At 45.3% G+C, this 6,916-nt stretch overlaps 1 protein-coding gene across 4 annotated transcripts in view; it reads left to right on the top strand.

Annotated features, from left to right (window-relative positions):
• The first annotated feature begins 254 nt into the window (after nt 1-254).
• The window catches only part of ZNF484 (zinc finger protein 484), a 131,658-nt gene continuing 124,996 nt past the window's right edge, over nt 255-6,916 (top strand). For 2 of the 4 annotated variants that reach the window (XM_077966476.1, XM_077966475.1), the window contains exon 1: nt 255-1,071. The gene's annotated coding sequence lies outside the window, so the exon portion shown is untranslated. The remainder of the gene's footprint in view (nt 1,072-6,916) is intronic. The other 2 variants (XM_015117311.3, XM_015117310.3) reach the window with 1 other exon arrangement.

Raw genomic sequence — 6,916 nt, 5'->3', positions numbered from 1 at the left:
GCTGGATTGAGCTTCTCATCCTACGCTTGCAGGGGTTGCTCCTTTGGACAGAAAACTGGAATAAAATATAAATTTTAGACTTCCACCAAGGCCAGGACTAGAGTGAAGGGACTAACGCACTAGTCTCAGGTGCAACTGTTAAGTAACACTAATCTTGAATGAAATAGTTTTAAAATTGAATGTAATAGCAAAAAACAAACAAACAAAAAACCCACGATAGAGAAAACATCAACTTTAAACAAACGCTTGCACTCGCACAACCCGGGCTCACTGGCCTCGCCTTGCACCTGGCCCGGTTTCCCAGCTTGGTTCTCCGCAAGACAGAATTCCTGGCAAAATCAAAGAGTGCGCGCGTCTGCCCGAGTACACGCAGGACAGTTAGTTCTGCTCCATCTTCCCTATTCGAAATCAAACAGGACAGGATTTTCCTGGGTGCGGACACTGCGCTCAGTGACTAGCTGAGTGATAAAGCCCGGCGTTCTCCACCTGCAGGCGGAGGCTGACGGCGCGGTCTTTGGTGCGAGTCGGTGCACCGCGGCCGCCCCGGCCCGGTGGGAGGGAGGGACGGAGGGAGGTACCCGTGTAACGGGAGGAGAGCGCCGGGGGAGCTGGGGCGCCTGTCCCGCTCGCCTCTTGACTCGCGTGGCCACCAGCCGCCTACACCTAGTGTCCGGGAAGCCTCCAACCTGCGGCCTCCGAGCCTGGGGCAGCACCGCGCGGCCCAGAGTGCTCAGAAAGCTGCGGCCTGAGTCCGCGGGGCCGACCTCCGAGACGCCGCTGGGGCCGGGCGGGGCTTGGCGGGAGGGTCTGCAGCGCTGAGGAGAGGCTGGGGGTTCTCTCCCGTGCCTGACGAAGAGAGTGAAAGAGACCTGAGGGGAGAGAACAGCGTCGGGGCCGCAAGGGGGACTGGCGTGAGACCAGCATAGTCGCAGAGCGGCCATCGCCATGCCCGGGCCTCAGGGCGCCTGGGTGAAGTGAGCATGCCTCGGTAGTCTGGGTCTCGGTAGCACCTCAAGGTGTTGCTCCTTCTCCCCACTCAGACTTGGAGCCCCATAGGAGCAGGAAATCCACGTAAGTACAGCAAATGGTTTAAAACTTGCCCTAGACTATCTGGAAAACTCTATTTTTTATTATCAGTAATATTTGGAAGTGGAATCGCAGAACATGTTCCTTAACGTTAAAGAACCTTAAAAAAAAATCTATTGAATCGCAACCCGAAAATGAAGTTTTTGTTTACAATACACTTTCCTCTTCTAGGGGAGTTTAAGATATACCATGTATGTTTTTGTGTCCGGAATTGGTGAGTTCTTGGTCCTGCTGACTTCAAGAATGAACCCGCAGACCCTCAGGGGGAGTGTTACTACTGTTTTCCAAGGTGGTGTGTCTAGAGTTTGTTCCTTCAGATGTGTCTGCAGTTTTTTCTTTCTGGTGGGTTCATGGTCTTACTGACTTAAGGAGTGAAACTGCAGAACTTCACAGTGAGTGTTACAGCTCTTAAGCTAGCACATCTGGAGAGTTATTTGTTCTTTCTGGTGGGTTCATGGTCTTGCTGGCTGCAGCAGTGAAGTTGCAGACCTTCACAGTGTGTGACAACTCATGAAAGCAGCATGGACCCACAAAAAAATGCAACAGCAAGATTTATTATAAAGAGCAAAAGAAAAAAAAATGCTTCCACCAGATAGAAGGGAACCTGAGCAGGTTGCCACTGCTGGCTGGGGCAGCCTGCTTTTATTCCCTTATCTGACCCCCTCCCACCTACATCCTGCTGATTGGTCCATTTTAACAGTGCTGATTGGTGTGTTTACAATCCTTTAGCTAAACACAGTGCTAGACAGAGAAGTTCTCTAAGTCCCCACCAGATGAGCTAGGTACAGAGCAGTGATTGGTGCATTTACAAACCTTGAGCTAGACACAGGGTGCTGATAGGTGTGTTTACAAACCTTGAGGTAGACACAGAGTGGTGATTGGTGTATTTACAATCCCTTAGCTAGACATAAAGTTTCTCCAAGTCCCCACTAGACTCAGGAGCCCAGCTGGCTTCATCTTGTGGATCTGGCACTGGGGCTGCAGGCGGAGCTGCCTGCCTGTAAGGGGCAGTGCGCCCACACTTCTCAGTCCTTGGGCGGTTGATGGGACTGGGTGCTGGAGAGGGGGGCGGCACTCCTAGGGGAGGCTTGGGCCAGGCAGGAGCCCATGGCGGAGGGCGGGAGGCTGGAGCATGGCGGGCTGCAGGTCCCAGCCCTGCCCCGTGGGGCGGAAGCTGAGGCCTGGCTAGAATTTGAGCGCAGCGCAGGTGGCCCGCACTGCTGGGGGACAGGGCACACCCTCCGCAGCTGCTGGCCCCGGTGCTAACTCCCTCACTGCCTGTCGCAGGTGGCCCCAGGCTGCTCCACCGCCGCGGAGTCCACGCCCACCCTGAACTCTCGCTGGGTGCAGCCCCGGTTCCCGCAGGGCCTCTCCCTCCACACCTCCCCGCAAACAGGGAGCCGACTTTGGCCAGCCTAGAGAGGGGCTCCCACAGTGCAGCGGCGGGCTGAAGGGCTCCTTAAGCGAAGCCAGAGTGGGCACCGAGGCTGCGGAGGCGCGGAGAGCGAGCGAGGGCTGCGAGGGCTGTCAGCATGCTGCCACCTCTCATTTTGACTTTTTAATCTATATACTTGAATGTTGACTGAGAGAGTGGACGTTTTTGTAAAACCTGAAAAGAACATATTAGTAAGAGATTAGCCTGCAAATGCTGTCATTTAATCCTTTTTAGGATTGTAATATGTTGTAGGAATTAAGTCGAACAGGAAAAAAAACTGGCGGACGATACATGATACTGCATCAACTTAGATGTTAGCAGCTTACAGTTTTGCGAACTTTGGCAGCTTCAGAGTTAAGATGCTAATTAACTTCCATGCACTATAGGGACAGAGCGAAACTAAATTTAAGAACCACAAATTAATAACCTGCCTTAACTACTAAGGGAATAACACTTGGACACCCCTGCCAGGGGCTTGGTTTCTCATGGTAGAAAGTTCTTAAAGATAAAACTCAGCCAGTCATTTAGGTGATTTGAAAATTATTCCTCTCTGGATGCTAATATTTTACATTATTTAATTTGTCATTGAGTTCCCTTTTTATGTTCCTTAATTTGTAAAACACCTAGGAAGCCTTTATTTCTAGAATGGGCTATGATTCTAATTTAATGATGATATTCCAGACAGTTGAGCAAAACATAATGTACCCATATTTTATCACACATAAAAATATTTACACAACATTACACTTTTTTTTTTTTTTTTTTTGGAGTAAATCTCTATCAGGGAGTTGTTTTTCTTTCCTGATTAATCGAACCATGAGATTAGAATTTTAAAAATGTCTTCCTCTTTCAGCCAAAATCACTTTTATTTTTCTTTCAGTGGCATCTCCCCCCCTCTCAGCCTCAGCCCCTTCCTACGAAAATCTCTTTTGAAATAAGTTCCAATAAATGTTAGTAGCCATGTTTGGAAATTTAGATTACTGCAGAATAACCAAGGGTAGCTTTCAGCAGTTCTCCTAAGCTATCATGAAAAGTTTGCCATAGCTCAGTGCTGTTCTACCCGCGGCTCAAGCCTGGGTTCTTCACACACAGGGCACACACATGGGTTCATGCACTCACTTTGCATCACGATTCAGCTGTGCCTCAGTTAATCCTACACTTGGTGTGCCCCTCTCAAAAATGAGCTCTGGACTCCTTTGCTCAGATGCTGTACCGTGTTTCAGATTCAACTTTAATCTGCTTTTGTGAGAAGGCTTTGTTAATAAAACGTGGTTACTTACATCAAGTCAAAATCCTTGGGTCTTGTAATGGAAACTGCTGTTTGACTTAAATAAATACATAAATTGAATTACTTATAGAAAGGCATGCTAGAGTAATTCACCAATCAACTGACAAAGTACAACAACAAGATAAGTCACTAGAGGTCAATCTTACTATTGAATAAACAGGGCTTCAAAAAGACCTTCCTGGAGAAAAGCAAAGCAATGAAATCTGAGTGAGACCCTGGCACCACCTTTCCTGTTTTTATTGCATAGTTGTGATTATTTTTTATTCTCAGGATTAGTTGTATTGATAGTCATTTTGCTTGGAATCCAGTGGAAGGATTACAAAGCCCATAGAAATTAAGCTCTTCTCGTTTACAGTGAACATTCTTCTTGGAGGAGGGGAGGGCAGGGACAGATGTTCCAAATGGACTTAGCACCAGACGGGGCTCTCACCAGTCGCTGAGTGACACTTAGAATTTCAATACTAGTTTTGTGGGTGTTTTCAGTCTTCTTTCATTGATGAAACTTAATATCCTCATATCTAATAAATTTTACTAATTTTAAATTACCTTTTAGATCAAGTAATTCTTCCAGATAAAACTATGTAACTATAATAATGGGACCACCTTGAATACTAAGAAGAAAGTCAATAAGGACATTGAAAAGTTTCCTTCTCATGTAGACACCATGAGTTGCTCACGTTATTCACAGCTGGTTTTCCAGAAGCACATTGGCCACCCACCAAGGCAGCCTGTTGATGATGGCATGAAATGGCTCTTTATGAGAAGAGCTCTCTAGGCCGGGTGCGGTGGTTTATGTCTGTAATCCCAGCACTTTGGGAGGCCGAGGTGGGTGGATCACCTGAGGTCAGGAGTTCGAGACTAGCTTGGCCAACATGGTGAAACCCTGTCTCTACTAAAAATGCAAAAAATTAGCCGGGCGTGGTGGCAGGCCCCTGTAATCACAGCTACTCAGTAGGCTGAGGCAGGAGAATTGCTTGAACCTGGGAGGTGGAGGTTGCAGTGAGCCCAGATGGCGCCATAGCACTCTAGCCTGGGCAACAAGAGCAAAATGCAAAACTCCGTCTCAAAAACAAAACAAAAAATTCTCTAAACATTTGGCATTTTAGGGATTATGTGCAGTTTATCTGAATGTTATTTGACCCGACAATACATGGGAAAACTTTGTTAGGAGGATTCTGTGTGAGGGGAACTGTTTTCCTAACTTCTGTGCCTGTAGACTTGCTCTTTGTTTGTTTAGACTATTTTGAATCATCCTGCATACGCTTCATCTTTTTGAGATACAATATCCAGAAAGGACTGCATTCTTTGCATTTTATGATAGTTACTGTTAATATAAAAGCAATAAATGTGCCACCTGTTTTTCCACTGAACTTTTCAGTGGAAGTGTGTATAAAATTCTGAGGACAGACCCTAGATTCTTGCATTTTCTTTATGTTGTTTTTATCTGTTTATCCTTCACCAAAGGATGGGAACAAAGACTTGAACACATCTCTTCATGTTAAAATCATCCTTGTGACTTTGCCGTTTCTTTCTGAACACGAAGACATTGTTGTGTGGGAGAAGGGGTGTGGGGAGAATCTGACTTCCATTGTAGCTTAGATTAATCCGTATTTGTGCCTCATAATAAGAGTTGGATTAACCACAATTTATCTAAGGGTTCTTTTCCGACTCTATCAATTTGTCTCCCTGCCTGAGAGTGAGTGAAAGGTCACTTATTGCTCTCATCGAGTCCCTGAAAATAAGAGGAAGAATCAAGAGAATGATTGAACTCTGGGCACTGATCCCAGGGATACACAAACAAATGGCTGGACAGATTTTGCAGAAATTTCTGTAATTGGTAAAATGCTGAATAATAGCCTTTGATGTAACTTTTCAGTGGGTTAATTTAAATTCATTACTTAGCCTAAAACACTTTTACTTTTAATTGCCTCAGTTTTTTCCCCCTAAATGGTTAGGTTTTTCAAGTTTGCCAGCCAGCCTGGGGAAAGAAGGGTAAGTCTACTATAGAGTGTGTGTGGGTTAGTTAGGAAACTCACTTATGATGTGAAATGCATCAGGAAAGATATCTCACAGAGTATAGGAGTAATTATTTTTGCAGATGTTTCATTTTGGACCTTTTAGTAATACCATTTAAAAAGAAATTCTGCAGATAAGTAACAGACTCTTAATTTTAGTGTCAAATGGTACTCTATAAAAAATGGAGTTCAGGCTGAGCACAGTGGCTCACGTCTGTAATCCTAGCACTTTAGGAGGCCGAGGCAGGTGGATCACTTGAGGTCAGGAGTTTGAAATCTGTAATCTCAGCTACTTGGGAGGCTGAGGCAGGAGAATTGCTTGAACCTCAGAGGCGGACGTTGCAGTGAGCCGAGATCATGCCACTGCACTCCAGCTTGGGTGACAGAGTGAGACTCTGTTTCAAAAAAAAAAAAATGGAGTTCAGATGCCTTTATTCATTTTCACCAATCTGTATGCAAACATTACGGAGCATAAGTAGCCCGTGGAAATGATAATCAATTCCAAGACATTGGTTCGATCATGAAAAAAAAAAAATCAAATTAGTTGGTATTCTGCTTCCTCTTCCTCTCCCCTTCTCTTTTTGAACAGTTGAGTCCAAAGTCTTTCAGTTCAGCTTAGGTATCCATGCTGGGTAGTGGGGAGACCCAGGGCCATGGCGGAGCATTCAGAAACCAGCAGGGTAAGATGAGCATCCACAGCATAGCAAGGTTGGGGACCTGGAGAGACAGGAGACAGCACTGGTGGTGACCTATAGCAAGTTGTCAGAGGTTGAGTGGGGTGAGGAAGGCGGCATTCCAGATTGACAGAGACTAAGGAAACAAAGGCAACTAAATACTATTCTGTATTAAATGCTTGTGTTATAAAGGACATGATTGGGAATTGGTGAAACTTGAACAAGATTTGCAAATGCAATATTGGAACTTTATCCATGATGACTGCGATGATCATATTATGGTTATATAGGAGATCATCTTTGTTGTAGGAAATGCACATTGAAGTATTCAGGGGTGATACAGCGTATTAGCATAGTTCTTCCACGTTTTCTGTAAATTTATTTCAAAATCAAATGGTTACTTTAAAAAAAACATTCA

The sequence above is a fragment of the Macaca mulatta genome, chromosome 15 (assembly GCF_049350105.2).
Source record: "Macaca mulatta isolate MMU2019108-1 chromosome 15, T2T-MMU8v2.0, whole genome shotgun sequence".
Taxonomy (NCBI): Eukaryota; Metazoa; Chordata; class Mammalia; order Primates; family Cercopithecidae; genus Macaca; species Macaca mulatta.
Note: the sequence above shows the minus strand (reverse complement) of the source record. Positions and strands in the feature narration are given on the sequence as shown.